A 21,812-nucleotide genomic window follows, 5' to 3' on the forward strand; every position below is an offset into this window, starting at 1 on the left:
TAAATGTCATTCAAATTTCTTTTCTGAGATGCATTTTACAAATCTTGAAATCTGAAACTAAGGGGGGAGTCAACCTGAACAACCACATGAATGCAATGTAGAGGCGAGAGCTGATATTATAATTCAAAGGACATGCACATACAATCAATCACACTTATTCCTGAAGTCGCCCTCGCCGTCGCTTTTTCGTCAGTCGCCACTATTTGGTATTCCGTTTGTCGATATATTCTACTATCGATGAAAATCGGTATTCCTGGTGTCGCTTTTTGTCGCCGTTAAATTTACCAGCGACAAGTTTAGTGATTAATTTTTGAAGAAGTATTTTAGACTATTAATCGAACAATTAAAAAATAATTTTAAAAAATGGAAATTGGTAAGAAGTAAAGTGACTAAACTATATTGGTCAAGTATTTATTCCAGCTTCCACTCTTTGAGGAACTCAACTCAAATCTATTGATATAAAAATGATCTACTTATACTAAATTGATAAAAACTGCACAATTAAAGTATACGTCTTGATTTTCAATTCCATTTACTTTTAATAGAAACCCTTCAAGGATAATGTATTTCATTTAGCACCAAACATAGACAATGTACATCATTTCAAATTTATCATTTATTTTGATTTTCCAAGTCAAAATTGGATTACAAACAAATAGCATTTTAAACGCAAAGAATTAGAATTCAGTTTTGCACATCAGCTGATTGTTATATTTCACGATGATTCTTGTGCCATTGGTCTCAGCGTCGTGGTCATTTTTATAGCTTTGGAAGCTTTTACTATCCTTTAATATATATCCACATTATTCCCGCGTCAAATTAAATATTTTTTCTCGATTTTTCTACGTCAGATATAAAAATATTTTAAACCAAAAAAATTAAAATTCATTTTTTGCACACCAGCTGATAGATTTCTAGTGATATCGGCATTTTATTACCGAGTATTGTAATTGGTACAAAAAGTAATCGTCGTCGTCGTCGCCTCTCCACTCTTCAGGAATACCAAATGAATGACGAGACGACAAAAAGTGACGGCGAAAGCGAGGGCGACTTTAGGAATAAGGGTGAATATAAACAATGATTTAATGACTCCATTACAGGGAGCCACTGTGGTGCAATGGTTAGCATGCCCGCCTTGCATACACATGGTCGTGGGTTCGATTCCTGCTACTACCAAACACCGAAAAGTTTTTCAGCGGTGGATTATCCCACCTCAGTAATGCTGGTGACATTTCTGAGGGTTTCAAAGCTTCTCTAAGTGGTTTCACTGGAATGTGGAACGCCGTTCGGACTCGGCTATAAAAAGGAGGTTCCTTGTCACTGAGCTTAACATGGAATCGGGCAGCACTCAGTGATAAGAGAGGAGTTCACCAATGTGGTATCACAATGGACTGAATAGTCTAAGTGAGCCTGATACATCGGGCTGCCACATAACCTAACCTAACCTAACCATTACTGGCGCTAGATGCATTGGTGGATTGTGGTCACAAATGTATGCATCGTCCACTGATGTTTTGTTGTTGATGCGCTTCAAGATTTCGCGATGTCCTGTTGGAGGCACCATTGGGGCGCCCTTGGTGGGTGTCACGAAAGTGTATAAAAGTTCCTACAGTGGGAAGACTTAGCGGTCTCCCAAAACTAGTATTTATATGAATTCCTGGACAAAAAAAATGTTCTAGAAGACTCAAAACATTTTAGTTTCGACTTGATTGGTATTTTTAGCCCACAAAGATGTGTGGCGAAGATTTATAAAAATTTTGTTTCTATAAAAAAATGTAATCCAAATTTTCTTTCTATAGAAAATTTAATAATAATTTAGTTTCTATAGAAAATTCCAACAAAATTCATCAATTTTTTTCTATAGAATATTTAATCGAAATTGTACTTTCCATAGAAAATATCGTCGACATGTTGTTTCTATAGAAAATTTCGTCGAAATTTTGATACTAAAGGGTGATACGGTCAAAATTTGGTCAAGGGAAAACGCGTGTAAATCGGTGAAATCGTTTATTTAAAAAATCAAATTAAATTTCTTTTTCAAGTTCAATTAGTATAAAATTCAGGAAATATATTCAGTTAGGCTTTCGCTTTTCCAAATCCGAATTGCCGGGCCTCACGCTTGACACCTGCCATCAGATTTTGTACAGCCACCTTGTCCACCTTCTTCGCCGCAGAAAGCCAGTTTGCCTTGAACTGCTGCTCGTCCTTAGCAGATTTTTTGGTCTTCTTTAGGTTCCGCTTGACAATAGCCCAGTATTTCTCAATTGGGCGAAGCTCTGGCGTGTTGGGAGGGTTCTTGTCCTTGGGAACCACCTGCACGTTGTTGGCGGCGTACCACTCTTTTATATCTTTTATAACCTTTGCGATTGAAGATGGTTATTATTAGAGTAATTGAAATGCACGCGGTTTTCTAGTCTTTACTTCATGACGTTTATTACTTCAATGCTTAAACTAAACTTACAATCATAAGTAACGTGATGACAGGACTGAATGATAATAGTGGGTGTTACCATATTGACTCATTGTGAGGACATAACAATCTCCCACGCTTAATAAGAGATATTAATGTTTACAAACTATACTATTAACAAAGTAATCTCATTTATCATCAATCATTATCATTAATCAGGAATATAGTCCCGTAAATGAGGAGGTCTGTTGCGTACTCTTGCGGATCTGCGAAGAATAGGTGTTCGAATTTCGCTCCGTGGCTGAGGTGTTAGTGCTGACGAATCATCCAGACGGCTGTTGGTAGCATTAGGTATAGTTGCAGGTGCAATGTTATTTTGATTTTGTTGAGCCAGCTCTTGATAATAATCTTGAATTGGTTGATAATAATTCGTTTTGTTGTCTGGACCTGATGATGTTGACGACTCCGGCGCAAATTGAACGGTTCGAGTTTTAATTCTAGATGATTTTAGTTGGTCAATATGTCGTTTTAATGTTAAGCCATCATCTAATTTAACTAAATAATGAAGCTCTCCAAATTTCTGTAGAATAGTCCCAGTTTTCCAAACTAGTTTATTGTTTTGCATGTGTGTGGCCTGCACTTGTTCTCCCACGCTTAAACGACGAACTTGTAGTTTTTTGTTTGGTTCTTTGAATTTCGGCTTTGGTTTCAACGTATCGAGATTTATCCTAAGGGTTCTATTTAGATATAGTTCGGCTGGTGTTTTACCACAACTTAGAGGAGTTGCACGATACCTCTGAACAATCTCATTCACCTTGTTTTGTATAGAACCTGGTTCCGATGCCATTGCCTTAAGTTTGCGTTTTAAAATTTGAACTGTGCGCTCGGCTAACCCATTTGTGCTTGGGTGACCCGGAGCAATTAATTTTTGAGAAATTCCATTGATGTTGCAATATAATTTAAATTGTTCACTTGTGAATATTGTTGCATTATCTGATACCATAATTGAAGGATATCCATGAGTGGCAAAAATTTCAGACAATAACTCAATTGTTCCATTCGTCGTGGGATAGTTACGTATAACTCGAAATTCTACCCATTTCGATTTTGCATCGACCACAATTAAAAACTGATAACCCAAAAACGGTCCAGCATAATCAATATGTATTCTCTCCCAATTTTCTTGAGGTTCTTGCCAGTGATGAAGAGGAGCTTTTGATGGCTTGCTTTGACATTTAGCACATGATTCGCAAGATTTCACCATGGCCTCAATGTCTCTGTCGATCCCTTTCCAATAACAATATCTACGGGCAAGCTGTTTCATTTTGACGATTCCTTGATGAGTGCGATGTAATTCTTGGAGTATGCTGGCCTGAAGACTGCGAGGAATAACTACTCGTTGGCCCTTGAAAATTATCCCAGAATTAAGCGTATACATTTCATTATAATTTGAAGAATTTGATAGGCTTAATAAAATTTTTGAAAGTTCTGGGTCCTTTGCAGTCTCGGATTCGATTTTATTTGAATTTATGTGCTCATTTGAAATATTAAAAACTGATTCTATGCATAATTCATTAACTTCATCGTTAATAAGGGTATCTGTCGATTGCTTGTATTGGTGCTGAGTAGCTCTGGATAAACAGTCGACATTTGTATGTTCAGATCCCTTCTTATATACAATTTCATACTCGAAGCTTTGTAAAAATTCTGCATACCTTAATAGCCTGGCTGATGTTATTGATGGTAGCTTATTATTTTGGTGGAATATGCGAGTCAAGGGACTGTTATCAGTGACTAGCTGAAATTTCCGACCATATAGATACATGAAAAAATGATTAATCGTGAATACGATTGCCAAAGCTTCGCGGTCTATTTGGCTATAGTTCTTTTCGGCTGCTGACAGAGCTCGTGAAGCATATGCAACCGGACGTTCTTCACCATCGACCCTATGTGAGAGCACTCCCGCTATTCCTACGGGGCTCGCGTCGCACGCTACAATAATTGGCAGATCAGGGTCAAACGGCATTAATACCTTTTCACTAGAAATTATTAATTTAAGCTTCATGAAAGCACCTTCACAGTTTGAAGACCAGAAAAATTTCCTATCTTTCTGGATAAGTTGACGCAAGGGGTATGTAATAGTAGACATATTTGGTATGAATCTTGAATAATATGTAATCATACCGAGAAACCTACGTACATCATCTACGTTTGCTGGTCGTGGCATATTTGATATGGCAAGTACTTTCGACGGTGATTTTGAAATTTTGTTGAACTCTACGGTGTGACCTAGGTACTCAATTTTGGTTTGCAAGAATGAACACTTGCTTCGATTCAAATGAAAGTCGTGTGTTCTTAACCGCTTTAAACATTCTACCAAATTGTTTTTACATTCTTCCTCCGTAGAGCCATGTACTACAATGTCGTCAAAATATGACATTGTTTTATTAAGTCCTGACAAAATCTGTTCAATTATTCGATTGAATTCCGAAGGGGCAGTCTTAATGCCGAAAGATAGACGGTTCACGGTGTATGTGCCCTTATGCGTAGACATGGTTTGTATAGCTCTTGACTCTGGACTAACGCACAGGTGTAAATATGCCTTATATAAATCCAAACGACAGAAATACCTTGAACCCTTAAGACTGTGCAAAACATCGTCAATTCGACGTATCGGATAATTTGAAGATACTAATTGGGGATTTACACCTGGCTTGTAGTCAACACACAATCGAATACCACCGTCTGGTTTGGGAATAATAACAAGTGGAGATCCCCAGTCGCTCCTTTCACATTTCGAAATAATTCCGGATCGTTCCAATTCATCTAGCTCTCTTTCAACGCGTTCTCGGAGTTCGTATGGAACTTCACGTTCCTTGATAAAAACTGGTTTCGAACCCTCTCTTAGCTGCAAAGTAACCTGAAAGTTTTTCACACATCCTACTTTTTCAGTAAATACGTCTTTAAATTCCTTGACAATATCTGATATAGAAGCTGTATTTGTCGCTTGAAGAGTGTAAATGTCGTCATATCGCTGACCATCTACTTGACGAAGATCGATTTCCAATTGTCGAATCCATACCCTACCAAGTAATGCATCATATTCGTTTGGTACAATATATAATTCCTGTCTTGATGTTTTACCATTATATTCAACCTCTACGTCGGCTTTACCTTCAGGAATTATGATATTTTTGGTGTAAGATCTAAATGCTATTGTCGATTTTTGTAATGGTGCATTAATTTGTAGTCGATCGTATTTTGATTTTGGAATTAATGTAAACCCAACTCCTGAGTCAACTTCAAATTCCTGATGCCGTCCATTAATTTTTACTGTGACAAAATATTTTGCAGCATCATGTATGGCCTGATTGGAATATATGTCGACGATTTGGTGTATACCATAAATTTTGTGGACTTCGTTGTCTTCCTCGTTCTTGTACACCGAATTATTATTTGAAGACTTTATTAAAGTTTTTATACATACTTGTTGTAGGTGTCCTTTTTTCCCGCATGACTTGCATTTGAGGCTATCTTTATTTGTTCGGCAGTCTTTAGTCTTGTGGTTGTCCCGGCCGCATCTTATACACAAGTGATCGATTCCCAATTGGCTGTAACTTACTTTTGATTTTGAACGGTTGTACCTTTTTGACGAACGGCTTCTCTGGCGACTGTTGTGACGATAAAGTGTTTTTGCCTGCACTCTGTTGACGTCACTGGTAGTGGCATGTGCCATTGTGTTGATTTCCCGGCTATCTATTTTTGATGCTTCCAGTGACAATGCTTTTTGAACAATTTGGTCGAACTCAGCTTCCTCCGACTGTAGTAGATGTTCTCGTATTGAGTTGTCGTGAATCCCACGTATAAACTGTGCCCTCAGAAAAATATTTGATATATCGGCTTTACAGTCGCATTTTGATACAAAATTGCAATCGTTTGTATCCCGGCGTAATAGTGCGACATAATCTGCAATTGTTTGATTGTCTTTTTGATACGTTGACAGAAATCTATGCTGGGTTACCAAAATATTTTTCTTTGGGCATAAATGTTCTTCCAACTTCATTATTAAATCATCATACTCAATCTCGTTTACCAACTTAGGGGCCACTATTGAAACCAACAGCTTATAGTGCGTCGACCCAATTGAATTTATAAGCATTTGATGACATATCGTTTTGTTGCTAAAAACGCCTTTCATGGTTAGGTAATTTTCAAAACGTTGCCTGTATAACCTAAAACTTTCCTTTTTGTCATCAAAACTTTCAAATGGCGGCAGCAATAACTGTATTGGCTGAGTACTCAGTTGTTGTTGTTGGGGCTGGCTATTTGTGGTTTGCGAAATTTTTTGTATCAACTCGGTTTGAGCCTTTGTAAAGGTTTCGAGCAATTTTGCAAACTGTGTTTCATCCATTATTCTGTGTACTAATTTGCAATAATTTGAAAATTCCTGGTTTTGTTTTACGCTTTTCTCTCGTCGCCACTTTTATATCTTTTATAACCTTTGCGATTGAAGATGGTTATTATTAGAGTAATTGAAATGCACGCGGTTTTCTAGTCTTTACTTCATGACGTTTATTACTTCAATGCTTAAACTAAACTTACAATCATAAGTAACGTGATGACAGGACTGAATGATAATAGTGGGTGTTACCATATTGACTCATTGTGAGGACATAACACACTCCATGGCCTTTACCACTCCATGGCCCTTTTACCGGCCAAAACAGTACGGAACAACCGTGTTTCTTGTGGAAAGGCAGCAGACGTTTATTCAAACACTCTTTCACGTAAATTTCTTGGTTGACAGTCCCGGAAACTATGAAAATGGTGCTTTTCAAGCCACAGGTACAGATGGCTTGCCAAACCAGATATTTCTTTGCGAACTTTGACAGTTTTATGTGCTTGAAAATATCTGCTACCTTTCCCCTTCCTTTTGCCGTATAAAACTCCTGTCCCGGAAGCTGCTTGTAGTCGGCTTTGACGTAGGTTTCGTCGTCCATTACCACGCAGTCAAACTTCGTCAGCATCGTCGTGTACAGCCTCCGGGATCGCGCTTTGGCCGTCGTATTTTGTTTATCATCGCGATTTGGAGTCACTACCTTCTTGTAAGTCGATAGTCCGGCTCGTTTTTTGGCTCGATGCACGGTTGTAGACGATACACCCAGCTTATTTGCGGCATCTCGGATAAACTTGAAACTACCGGCAACTCTCTTTGTCGTCTCAGCGCTTCCGGTTTTCGATTTCCCTCCGATCCAGACTTCCTGGCTGTCGACAAACGTTCCCCAAACACTTTAATTACATTTGTAACGGTTGATTTGGCAACTTTTAGCGATTTTTCCAGCTTTGCGTGCGAGTAGCTCGGATTTTCGCGATGCGCGAGCAAAATTTTGATACGCTGCTCTTCTTGCTTGGACGACATTTTGACAACTGAAGAGTAAATTCCAAAATCAAAATAGGAGCAACATTCTACACACACACCTTCAAAATGAGGGGTGTTCAGGTTTTTTAAATGCAAAATTGAAAGTAATACGTCAAGTTTATATTGACCAAATTTTGACCGTATCACCCTTTAGGTGTAAAATTATAACATCCATAATTTAAGGAATACTTAAAGGTGGGTATTAAGCTCGAGTTTAGCCGCTAAAATCGTCAGTTTTTCACGATTACTTTTCTTTAATAATCCATTTTAAGGAATACAAACTTGGTGAAAATTTGCTTTGGGCTATTCCCCCCATCAAGTAATAATAAAATTTGCAAAAATTTCCACTTTAGTGAAAAAACTTGAACTTAATACCCACCTTAACTCTTAAAATGCTTCCAGCGGTTGAAGTTAACATACGATTTCTTAATTTGTTTTAAATTATGTCGAACTTTGAAAATGCCCTGCCAACAGAAGCATTGTCTAAATTTGGGGGAAACCCCCCAACCTGGCAACACTGCCGGGAACATTGGAGATAGTCACCGTAATGCGCCTAATGCGCTTTATAGACTATCAGTTATTCCGGACGACAGTGCTCGTGTTGAACATATCCCATATATTGTGCACATTATAAGTTAAGTCCGAAGGCATAATCGATACTGTTGAATGTTTATGGGATCGATAACACATTTACCGATTATTTAGTCATCGCCGACAAGTCGTATCGATCCGACACACTGTAAGATTCTTTACAAACACCGACATTCCGTCCGGAATAACTGATAGTCTGTAATGCGCTTTATAGACTATCAGTTATTCCGGACGACAGTGCTCGTGTTGAACATATCCCATATATTGTGCACATTATAAGTTAAGTCCGAAGGCATAATCGATACTGTTGAATGTTTATGGGATCGATAACACATTTACCGATTATTTAGTCATCGCCGACAAGTCGTATCGATCCGACACACTGTAAGATTCTTTACAAACACCGACATTCCGTCCGGAATAACTGATAGTCTGTAAAGCGCATAAAGCGCATAATACTTGAGACAACATTTTTGTTTTTGGTAAATCGTCTTCTGCAGGGAATAATTTCGCATATGTACACTAATCAGTTGTCAATGTGGCCAGACACCTTGCTATATTAATTTTTTTTGGGGAATCTATTGAATTGGTAACATTTTTCCAATTTAATCGAAGTTTCCCATTAAGCATAAAAGTATCAATATCGGTTTCGAATTTATTTACTAAATCATATATGGAATAGTAATTTGCGAATTTCAATATATTTTAAGGTACTATTTCATTACGCCATTATAACTCAATATAATAATATAATTTTTTTTTTATATTTTCAGCGATTACCGATTCGTTTGTAATGGGACACATCGCTAGATCTCGATCTTTGTTACAACATCTGAAACATCCTATCATTGAATTTGAGAGAAAAAACTGGTACGTATATATGATTAATTTACTAGGACAGGGTGTTTTTCTTTTTTTTTTTAATAATCTCAAATTTGAGCTTGTTTTTATTTATTTATTTATTTTATTTTCATTATGTAATTTGAAGCCACATAGCGGCCAATTTATGTAAATTACAATGGACTACTAACCGTGACTAAAGTATAATTGAAGTTATGACAACGTAAAAATATATGCGAGTATATAAAAAGTATAATTACATATATGAGGTATAAAATAGATTAATTAATAATATGACAAAAAATAAAATATGACAATTATAATTAATAATATGATAAAAAAAATAAAAAAAAAAATGAAATATGGCAAAACATTTTTAGTTCCCATTATGATTGAAAAAAGACAAAATAAGAAAATATTATTTACTCAAACAAGCACAACAAAGCAGCACTACTAACTCGAGTTTGGATAAGCTTCATGCAGGTGATCCAAGATGATCGAGTAATCTTTTACGATATGTCGAATCAGAAATCGAGAAGTCCTTTAAATTAGTAGGGAGACAGTTATAAGATCTGGCGATTCTAGCCTGAAATGACTTGTCCATATGACCTCTGGCAAGAGGTACAACAATCTGATTTCGCCGCGATCGGCCAAATGAAAATAAGTCCACGAGAAATCGAGGTGACTGAGCACTGAAAATTTTGTGGAAAAGAACAAGTGATCTGAAGTCAATAAAACTCGAAAATGGGCACCCCAGGAAATCCTGGACATGAGGAGATATGTGGTCATATCGACGCAATGAATGTAGATAACGGACTATTCTATGAATTGCTAGTTTAACTTTCCTTATGTTACCAGCATTTGTGCCACAAAAAACCTCAATGCCGTATAGAATATTGGGCATTGCCAAAGCATGTACAAGTCTCTTTTTGAATGAAAAAGGCAGCATCAAATCAGAGTTGTACAATTGGCGTAGAGTCAAATTCGTTTGACTAATAACATTGTCTATATGTAGATCAAATGAAAGTCTATCGTCAAGTCTATATAAAAGAAGCTTGAGGATAAAAGTCAATGAAGTGTTGAAACTACAGTATGTTGTATTTAACCCTGCAATGCCCAATCCCGCCTTTAGGCGGGCTTCATTAAATAAGGAAGCTTTTAGTAAAACACACCTTAAAACAACAAAAATGAATAAAATAAAAAGAACAACATATACTGAATCTTACCGTATACATTTTTCTTGATAAATTTTCTTGCTTTGGTGTCCTTAACATTGAATATTTAATCAGCTGACACAAAAATTGGGGCATTAGAGGGTTAATGAATGTACAATTACTTCCGTTTGCGTTAAACATTCTCCTTTATTAGATTTTTACAAATTGGCGTAGTTTTAGTGTGACGTTAAATTTAATGAAAAGAATTGAAGATTCTGAAAGTTGAGATATTTCTCATATTTTATAAAAAATTATATAAAGTACTGGCAATTATTGTAACTAATGATTTTTAATATTCTATTCTTTGCAGGATTTAGTTGGGAGTTACGAAGTAAAAGTATTGAATTAAAACTGGGAAAATATGAAAAGTACACTGATCGACTCAAAAGCTAAATTTTCTATCATCCCATTTGTCCGATATGTGCTTATATGGCTTCAGAGGAGCAACGTTGCCATAGTTGGTAAAATTCTACCAAAAATGGTAGATTTTTACTGTTTTGTTAGAAATAAAATTTTGACAAAATTTTTATAAAGAAATAAAATTTTGACAACATTTTCTAAAGAAATAAAATTTTGACAAAATTATCTATAAAATTCTGACAAAATTTTCTAAAGAAATACAGTTTTGACAAAATTTTCTAAAGAAATACAATTTTGACAAAATTTTCTAAAGAAATACAATTTTGACAAAATTTTCTATAGAAATAAAATTTTAACAAAATTTTCTATAGAAATAAAATTGTGACAAAATTTTCTATAGAAATAAAATTGTGACAAAATTTTTCTATAGAAAAAAATTTTGACAAAAATTTTCTATAGAAATAAAATTTTGGCAAAAATTTTCTATAGAAATAAAGTTTTGACAAAGTTTTCTATAGAAATAAAATTTTGACAAAATTTTCTATAGAAATAAATATTGGCAAAATTTTCTATAGAAATAAAGTTTTGGCAAAAATTTTCTATATAAATAAAATTTTGACAAATTTTTCTATAGAAATAAAATTTTGACAAAATTTTCTAAAGAAATAAAATTTTGACAAATTTTTCTATAGAAATAAAATTTTGACAAAATTTTCTGTAGAAATAAAATTTTGACAAAATTTTCTATAGAAATAAAATTTTGACAATATTTTCTATAGAAATAAAATTTTCAATAGAAATAAAATTTTGACATAATTTTCTAAAGAAATAAAATTTTTACAAAAATTTTCTATAGAAAAAAATGTTGGCAAAATTTTCTATAGAAATAAAAGTTTTCTACAGAAATAAAATTTTGAAAAAAATTCTATAGAAAAACTTAGAAATAAAGTTTTGATAAAAATTTTCTATATAAATAAAATTTTGATAAATTTTTGACAAAATTTTCTATAGAAATAAAATTTTGACAAAATTTTCTAAAGAAATAAAATTTTGCCAAAATTTTCTATAGAAATAAAATTTTGACAAAATTTTCTAAAGAAATAAAATTTTGACAAAATTTTCTATAGAAATAAAATTTTGACAAAATTTTCTATAGAAATAAAATTTTGACAAAATTTTCTATAGAAATAAAATTTTGATAAAATTTTCTATAGAAATAAAATTTTGACAAAATTTTCTACAGAAATAAAATTTTGAAAAAAAAAAATCTATAGAAATAAAATTTTCTATAGAAAAAAAATATTGGCAAAATTTTCTATAGAAATAAAGTTTTGACAAAAATTGTCTATAGAAAAAAATTTGACAAAAATTTTCTATAGAAATAACATTTTGATAAAATTTTCTATAGAAATAACATTTTGATAATATTTTCGATATAAATAAAATTTCGACAAAAAATAAAATTTAGACAAAGTGTTGATGTGATGGCTCAAAAAAAAAAAAAAAACTCGGCTAAACGTGAATATGAACGGCTGCAAATAGAAATATGACATGGTTCTAGTCAAAGGTTTTCACCGAAAAGAAATAAAGAAAACAGGTGTTATTCGTTTTAAAATGAATCCAAAAGTGTATTTTTAGTTGGTAATGAACTTAATAACAGCTAACATAGGATTTATTGTAGTTGCAATTTTAACGAATGCAAGGCAACGCTACCTGCATTTCAACTATGTTTAGTAATCGTACTTATATATACGCTTCTAAGTTAAACAATTCACATTATAGGCGTAAACACAAAGTTTTAATTAGAAATAAAATTTTGACTAAATTTTCTAGAGAATAAAAATTTTGAAAAAATTTTTCTCTAGAATAAAAATTTTGAAAAAAATTTCTATAGAATAAAAATTTTCTATAGAAATAAAATTTTGCAAAAATTTTCTATAGAAATAAGGTCCTCTTTTTCATTCAATTGGTTCGGCTCGTCTAATTAGTTGGCTCAACCAAAGATAATTGTCATTGAGCTTAACATGGAATCGGGCAGCACTCAGTGATAAGAGAGAAGTTCACCACTGTGGTATCACAATGGACTGAATAGTCTAAGTGAGCCTGATACATCGGGCTGCCACATAACCTAACCTAACCTAAAGATAATAAAAGAGGAAGATGGGAGATTGGCTTGCGTCATACGAAATGTTGCATTAATTTATTAAAAATATTAAATTTTTTAGGCAACAACAAAAAAAATTACATTTTCCCCTTTTATGGAAATTTATTTCGTGCTCTTAATTTTGTTTTATTTGCATTTTAATGCTATGTCAATACTTGTCGTATACGCGTTTGGTTCGAGTATTAAACTAATGTGGTAAATGGTTTGATGTGCTCAGTAGCCAATCTCCCATCTTCCTCTTTTATTATCTTTGGGCTCAACTTCGTTGATTCCGGGTCGTCAATTGGGGTTTGTTGTGTCGCCTTCATTGATTATTAGTTTGTTCGCGTTTATGGTTCGGTGGGGTTGGGTTCGTTTGTTCCGAGTTAATGATTCGGGATTGTCGTTTGGGATTCGTTGATACGGGGTCGTTTACTGTTTGTTATATTCGGCGTTGCTAGATCGGGTATATCGGCATTTTCTGAATGTCAAAGAACTTAGTGCGGAAGCAAGCAGTGTATTTTGAGTTCCCAGTTTTAATTTAAGCATTAGCTTCAAATTCCAAAATGAAATAAATAATATACCGGAGCAATGCCTATTTCCGGTACATTCCTATTGCTTTACATATACTTGGAATACTCCATTCCAAAGGCAATGGTAGTTGGCGCTGTTCAATTTTATCTAATAACAAAGGTATGTCATTTTTCTATAATTCTTTTTTTATTATTCCCATGTCTCTGATTAAAAACAAGTGCTTGAGGATGAAGGTCAATTAAATGCTTGAATTACAGTAATGTTTGTTCAGTGTCAACAAATTTGCTTCCATTTGTGCAATTTTCCTTCTTATGGGTCTGGACATAATGGCGTAGTTTTGGTGTGCTATTGACTGTATTCCAAAGATTGCAAGATTATGAGAGCTGAGACATTTCCATTTTTAAATTTATTAACCGAAAATTCTGTTGATTGTTACTAATGATTAAATTTTCTTTTTATTTTACGTAGGCCTTTCCATAGGAGACATAATCGCATAGGAAACTACACCTTATTCTTAATTACAATATATACTATGTGTCGATTCGTGCTAAGTGCAAATTTAATATTAATAAAAATAAAACATTCTAAAAATATTAAAAGTTTTGAAATGTTGTTCAGGTGATTTATTAAAATTATCAAATAGGAAAAATGTACAGCAAACATTGAACAGAGTTTTTTTTGTCATTCTCTGTTTTATTGGGACGATATTTATGTTCAGAATTACGAACCTAATAAATGCCCTCTGGATGCCATCCACAGAATCACTCAACTGCCTGCGTACTTCTGCCGTCTATAGGTAGGTACTATGTTCGGTTTCCGAAGCGAAATCCCATACAAAACCAAAAATGCGAAAAACTACCGAAATATTTTTTCATTTGTGGTACTTTGTTTTTTTTCGAGTTGAAAAACTGACATAAAGTGCATAGTCCCTAATTAGGTCGGCTTTAAATCCTTCCATATGTTGAGATTAGTTAGTTTCAAAACATGGCGCCATTTGTAATGTGAATTAAGAAATAATTGATTTATTCAAATGATTTGTGTTAAATTAGAATACAAAAGTGGTTCGCCTTGTTATTTAAAAATGCAATTAGATTGACGAAATAAAAATAACGGAGTGCTATATGTATATAACATATATAACAGCATCTGGTTCTGTAGCCGTTTCTGCCACAGTAGCATCTGCCCTCACATCCCTGACACCCACAATTGCAGCCACTACATCAGCTACAGTGAACAACTCCAACATAGCACCCTCAACACCTGCCACCACCACAGTGGCTGTGACCGCAAATATTGTATTGCAACAACCAAATACAACGGCCGCCCAAGTAGTGAGTGGTCTCATTGGGGTGGCAGCAAATACTACTCCAACATTAGCCACTATTACTAATTCTTCAAATGCAATATCGACTGTTGCTGCCGTTAGTAATACAAATGCAATACTAATGCAATGGTGGTTTCACAATCATCCACAATAGTATCACCAGCAGCTGGATCGAATGTTGTTGTTCCCACCACTACAATGGCTTTAGCAGGAGCTACCGTGGGACTTAAGTCTGGTCCAGATATTACAATGACATTGAACCGTATAAATACGGCAGAGAATGAAGTTGATGTGGAGGAATGTTTACCAGGTGATGTTGTTAAATTGGATTTTGCTGGCGAAGAAGTGGCCGGGTGAAATTTTACCCCTAAGGAATGTCTTCTAGGAGTTTCCAATCGGCGACCGGTGCCCGTTGGAAACTCCGCATATTACAACAGTACCATCATCGCTTCAGCCATCAGCAACAATAGCATTCCATCAGCGTCATATTGTAGAGATACAACCAGGCCACCATTTATCATCATCCCCTGCTAATTTAGAATTGACTAATGTTATGCAACATAATGTTTGCACAGAACACGAAGAAGTAGAAGAAGCTAATTGTCATAATACTGCAGATGTAATCGATGAAGATTTCTTTTTTAAAATATGCTTAAAAACGATTTCGTCTCATCTCTGTAAACCCAGTGCTTCTACATTCAACACCCATTTTTTACAAAGAAATGAATTGTATTTTTTTTATTATTTTACCGCTCCTCGTAATTGCTCCCTTTTCTATTTGTTAAGCGAGCTCGTTTTTTGTGTGTAAGAGGCGTAAATGAATGAGAACTGAACAAAAGAAATGTTAATGCAATTTTAATTTTTAATGGAAACAACATGAAAGCTAAATATGAGAAATGATAATTAAAAATTTTTAAATATAACAATATTAATGAAAGAAAGCTGATAATCCAGAAAAGAAAACATTGTGTTCTAGGGTCTTTAATTAGTGTATAAATGTACAAATTAATAAAAAATCATAATAAAATTATAATCGAACTTGTTTTATTTTTATATACCGGGGTATAAGTAATTGGGTGGTCTTATACGTTTTATACTTTTTAATATAAAATTAGTAAATTTTTCTGAACAAAGTTATATCCAAAATAAATGTTTATAGCAAATAATTAAATAATTTTTATTTAAATAGCAAAATAATTTTCTTGTATTCATCATTTGTCCAAAATGATTGCGATAGGCTGGAATGAAACGATTTAATTTCGTTGTGGCTTTTAAATTTCAGTTAGCGGCATTCTTGCATTTTATCAATTCAAAACACTGGTTGAATTTCATAACGTGACTGAAATAGTTATTGGAACTTATACATTGGGAGAGTATAACATCCTTCAGTAAACCAGCCAATTGCTTCTCAATGTATTAATTTCAGTCAACGAAGAGTCTGGTATAGAACACTAACATCCCTTTGTGACGAAATATAAGTCGGGAACAGTGACTTTGGCTTAGGGACTACCCTTGAACTTGAGTTATGGGCTTAAGTTGGTTGTTCCCCCCGATGTAACAACATTGGCAAATGAAATGGCGTTATTATCCTTTGTGGGAACCGTGGTGGTGACCACTGGATTTGAAATTGCTAGTGAGGCGGCAACAGCATGGTATTGCAATGCGATTGTGTAGATATTGTGGACACCAACGAATTAAGTTTGTTGATGAATGAGTCCATTGCTGCGCATGATGTAAAAGTTAGCATAACACCGGAATTATATGTTTTTTTTTGATGTGCGTTACAAATTGACGGTATCCATTTGGAAAAGCTGAAGAAGACAATGTACCACATGTTGTAAAAGCTGTTGCAGAATGTGGTAAGACACCAGGAGTAGAGCGGCTGGAGCTTTATTCTTAACAATTATTAGTGTCCAGTGCTGTATGAGATTTTTTTGCAAAACAATCCAAAAACTGGTAGAAAAACACTTTTCAAAACAATTATCATGAATGCGTGTATGTAAACAATCAGCTGCTGCGTATGTATAAGTAAAAATAGTATGACATTTGGCGATGTTGTCAATTAAATTGCGGAGAAATAAACGCGGAATAGCTCCAAAATAGCTGTTTTCTTCGTTCGAAATGTATTGTCAACACTCTCATTTTTCAACGCGAAAGAATGGTTAAGTGAAGTTTTTTTCGTGCCAACAAACATAGTACCCACCTTATGTAGTGAATAGTGTGACTAAGGATTTGGTGGCGGATATCCTCGAATTTCTCGCAGTGATTGTAAAGTCTTCTGCATATGATACAACCTCGACGCCGTCAGGAGATTGTGGAATAAAGGATAGGTATAGGTTAAGCAGTGCCAGAGATATCACCCCATCCCGGGGAACTCCCTGTTTCTCTCTACGGGGTCCTGACTTCTATCCCTAAATTCCACGTACGACTGGCACCCGCACAGATAATTAGTAGCCTAACGCTTGGTACCTGCCGGGACGTGTTCTCGATGTCCTCGAATAGTCTGGCATGGTTGACCGTATCGAATGCCTTAGGCTTGGGCTGATTGAGTCCCCTATTTATGTATACTGAAAAGGCATGCAAAGCCGTGGTCGTACTATGTACTTTGCGGAATTTATGTTGATGAAAATTTACCACAAGGCTGGGGGAGGAGTAGTGCCTCAAGTGTCTTGGATACTGGCGAGTGAAGAGAAATAGGTCTGTAATGCGCTTTACAGACTATCAGTTATTCCGGACGGAATGTCGGTGTTTGTAAAGAATCTTACAGTGTGTCGGATCGATACGACTTGTCGGCGATGACTAAATAATCGGTAAATGTGTTATCGATCCCATAAACATGCAGCAGTATCGATTATGCCTTCGGACTTAACTTATAATGTGCACAATGTATGGGATATGTTCGACACAAGTACTGTCGTCCGGAATAACTGATAGTCTGTAAAGCGCATAAGATTTACCCTTGCTTGAGTCTTTGTCTACCATTTTCCAGACATCGGGTATAATGAGCGATTCCGAGGACACATTGAGGAGACTGGTCAAGTACTCAACTATTCCCAGATGCTTCAGCATTTGCATAGAGATTCCGTCGGGGCCTTTGGATGGTTTCGAGGTGTTGATGGCATCGGTAACCGGCTCGTAGACCGCGGATGTGATGAATGGCTTTCCTTTTCGCTCTGTCACTTTAGGAATTATCGATAAACTGTCGGTTGACGTCATCGGATCAGTTACTGTCACGTCGCCAAAGGTGTCTGAAATTCCATCATCCCTAGTATCGGGATTCGAGAGGTCTCACTGTTGATTAAAACTTACCTGCCCCTGTGCCTAGGTTGCATTACTTCCGGTGCTCTAACCATGTGTTCCGCTTGTGCTCGTCGACTATTTTACTAATCTCTAGATTGAGTTCCCTGATTCATGGATCGGCAGGATTAGCACGACGGTGTTTATCACGCTCGTCTGCGAGTCCCGCCGCTTCTGCTGGGATGTTTGGCCTCACTTGGGCAATTCAACCAGCGGGTATGTAGCGAGCGGCTGCTGCTTTGACAATGCAACAGAACATGAACATGGGCGGGAGACAGGACCTCACTGAAGCGATCAATGTATTTCCCGAACCCTTCCCAGTTGGCTTTCTTTTGGTTGATAAACGTCCGGCGTTCAGGGGTTATGAAATCGTAGAGGTTAAAAGTGCGAATTATGGGCTACATCAGTGTACAACAACATGTCATTTCTTTCTTTCCATAGGCGCTACATCTACTACCGTCAACATTGTCATCTCTTGCGTTTTATTTCCATCTTTCTTTTACACTTCTTCGCATAATATCCCGTTATGCCGCATTTAAAACATTTATCCTAGACATCTTATCACCAGTGCTACCGCTACTACTTCAATCGAAGTATTTTGCTTCATTTTCACAAAATTTACTTCGTCACTCCTTCTTCCAAAAATCTGCTTCACTTTTTGTTCTGCTTAAAATTTTTAAATTTTTCCCCATATTACCTAATTGTTTTTCCTATTCCTTTAATTACGATGGACATAGCGGTTTTAATCATTGAATTATTAACCGATGTGGACCAATTTTTGCATAGTTGTTAGAGACCATATACTTACACCATGTACAAAATTTCAGCCGGATCGGATGAAATTTGGTTCTCTTAGAGGCTCCGCAAGCCAAATCGGGGGATCAGTTTATATGGGGGCTATATATAATTATGGACCGATGTGGACCAATTTTTCATGGTTGTCATATGCTGAAGCCATGTACCAAATTTCAGCTGGATCGGATGAAATTTGCTTCTCTTAGAGTCCCCGCAAGCCAAATTTGGGGGTCCGTTTATATGGGGGCTATACGTAAAAGTGGACCGATATGGCCCATATGCAATACCATCAGACCTACATCAATAACAACTACTTGTGCCAAGTTTCAAGTCGATAGCTTGTTTCGTTCGGAAGTTAGCGTGATTTTAACAGACGGACGGACATGCTTAGATCGACTCAGAATTTCACCACGACCCAGAATATATATACTTTATGGGGTCTTAGAGCAATATTTCGATGTGTTACAAACGGAATGACAAAGGTTATATACCCCACATCCTATGGTGGAGGGTATAATAAAATGAATTCTATTGTTTTGTTTTCAAAAATGTATGCTACTTCAATTTTATTCAATCTACTCCACTTTTTTCAAAAATCTACTTCACTCAATTTTTCACTAGCGGCAGCACTGCTTATCACCTTTCGGGTTTGTAGATTATGTTATGCTGTAAACGGCTGTTGTACCAATGCTTTATATTTTTCTTTTTGCATTCTACCTTCTTTCAGAAGCTTCTGCTTTAAGATTGAGAGGGTAGGCAATTGATCATGGGTTTCCATGGCAATTACAAAGCTATCGCATTTTTTGGACAAAGTAGACATCAGCATAATGGTTAGGAGGAGGAGCCAGCGTGATGCAATGGTTAGCATGCCCGCCTTGCACACACAAGGTCGCGGGTTCGATTCCTGCTTCGACCGAACACCAACGAGTTTTTCATCGGTGAATTATCCCACCTCAGTAATGCTGGTGACATTTCTGATGGTTTCAAAGTTTCTCTAAGTGGTTTCACTGCAATGTGGAACGCCGTTCGGACTCTGCTATAAAAAGGAGGTCCCTTGTCATTGAGCTTAACATGGAATCGGGCAGCACTCAGTAATAAAAGAGAAGTTCACCAATGTGGTTTCACAATGGGCAGAATAGTCTAAGTGAGCCTGATACATCGGGCTGCCACCTAACCTAACCTAATGGTTAGGAGCTACTCATGTATCTCTACCTTAATTTATCAAACACGTGACAGAGTGCTGAACAATGGTTTCACCCTCGAGCATTCTCAAATTAGTTAACTTCTTGTAGAGAGAAACTTTTTATAGTGGTGCTCTTGGCATATACGCTTTTTTAGTTTCGCCCATACCTCATGCGGCATCCATAGGTAGCCCAACTGCGTCGGCATAACGCTTAGAAACATAGTGCTTTCTCGTGATCTGATTCCCACTTTGCTATCACGATAGCATCACCTTCTTTCCTAGATCCATGGAAGCATTTCAAATTTCCATTTCATCCTCATCGCTACCACAGACTCGTAAGTGACACTGCAACAATCGCCAACTGTGATGGGGAAACGTATGAAATGTGCATGAAAGTTTTTTTCCATCACTATTGTTACAAGAGCCATTTTATATTTTGTGAAACACCAACTACCCTGCCAGCATTTCAAAGTTCCATTTCATCCTCATCGCTACCGCAGACTCGTAAGTGACACTGCAACAATCGCCAACTGTGATAGTATTTTGCCATCACTATTCGCATGAAAGTATTTTGCCATCACTATTGTTACAATAGCCATTTTATATTTTGTGAAACACCAAACACAACTAGCTTCTTATAAGTTATTTAAATAAAAACAATAATGAAGTGTTGAAAACATAGTTATTTCGCTTAAAATTGTGAAAGGTATATTGGTGAACAATTTTTGACTTTCCAAATGGAATAAAGTGATAGTTTTTCAAATATTTTTCCAGACACGCTGCCTCCATTGGAAAAAAAGCACTGGCTGATAGACAACATGTAACTTGCAACTTGTAACTCAACATCAATCTTTTATTAATGCATAAAAATATGTGAAATGTGATGTGATAGTCGTATAAATGTTGTATTTATGAGAATTTATAAATGTATAATAAAATTAATAAACATTGTGTTTTACTTGACCACAATGATTCTTTTACAACTATCTTAAAATGCACTTTCTCTGATTGTTTGAAGGGGCTCTTATTGGCGTCCGTCTAAATGTATCCAGAAGGGCACATAATAATTGCACTCATGCGATACTTTTTTGTAGTAACTTGGCGTGGTACAACTTCTCAATAGTGACGGCGCTTTTCCGAGGAGTTTTGGATATCGTATACGACTGTTTTCGACGTAGTGGGGATTCTCAGAAGCGCCCCCAAATTCAAAAATTTTGGCAGGGTAGCTTTTTATAATTTATTTAAATAAAATCGATAATGAAGTGCTGAAAACATAGTTATTACGCTTAAAATTGTAAAAGGTATATTGGTGAACAATTTTTGACTTTCCAAATGGAATAAAGTGATTGTTTTTCAAATATTTTTCCAGACACGCTGCCTCCATCGAGAATAAAAACACTGGCTGATAGACCCTACAACATGTAACTTCCCTGCCAGCATTTCAAAGTTCCATTTCATCCTCATCGCTACCACAGACTCGTAAATGTCACCACAACCATCGCGAACTGTGATGGGGGAAGCATATCAAAAAGTACAAAATGTACATGAAAGTATTTTGCCATCACTACTGTTAGAAGAGCCATTTTATTTTTTGTGAAACGCCAAGCGCAACCAGCTTGTTATATTTTATTTAAATAAAAACGAAAATAAAGTTCTGAAAACATAGATATTACGCTTAAAATTTTTCGACTTTCCAAATAGA

General features: G+C 35.7%; 1 long non-coding RNA gene across 1 annotated transcript; it reads left to right on the forward strand.

Moving 5' to 3' along the window:
* Positions 1–8,934: 8,934 nt before the first annotated feature.
* Positions 8,935–11,092, forward strand: LOC142232924 (uncharacterized). The gene is made up of 3 exons (XR_012721253.1): positions 8,935–9,130; positions 9,194–9,290; positions 10,785–11,092. It is a non-coding gene; the product is annotated as an uncharacterized LOC142232924 (long non-coding RNA).
* Positions 11,093–21,812: the final 10,720 nt, after the last annotated feature.

The sequence above is a fragment of the Haematobia irritans genome, chromosome 4 (assembly GCF_050003625.1).
Source record: "Haematobia irritans isolate KBUSLIRL chromosome 4, ASM5000362v1, whole genome shotgun sequence".
Classification (NCBI taxonomy): Eukaryota; Metazoa; Arthropoda; class Insecta; order Diptera; family Muscidae; genus Haematobia; species Haematobia irritans.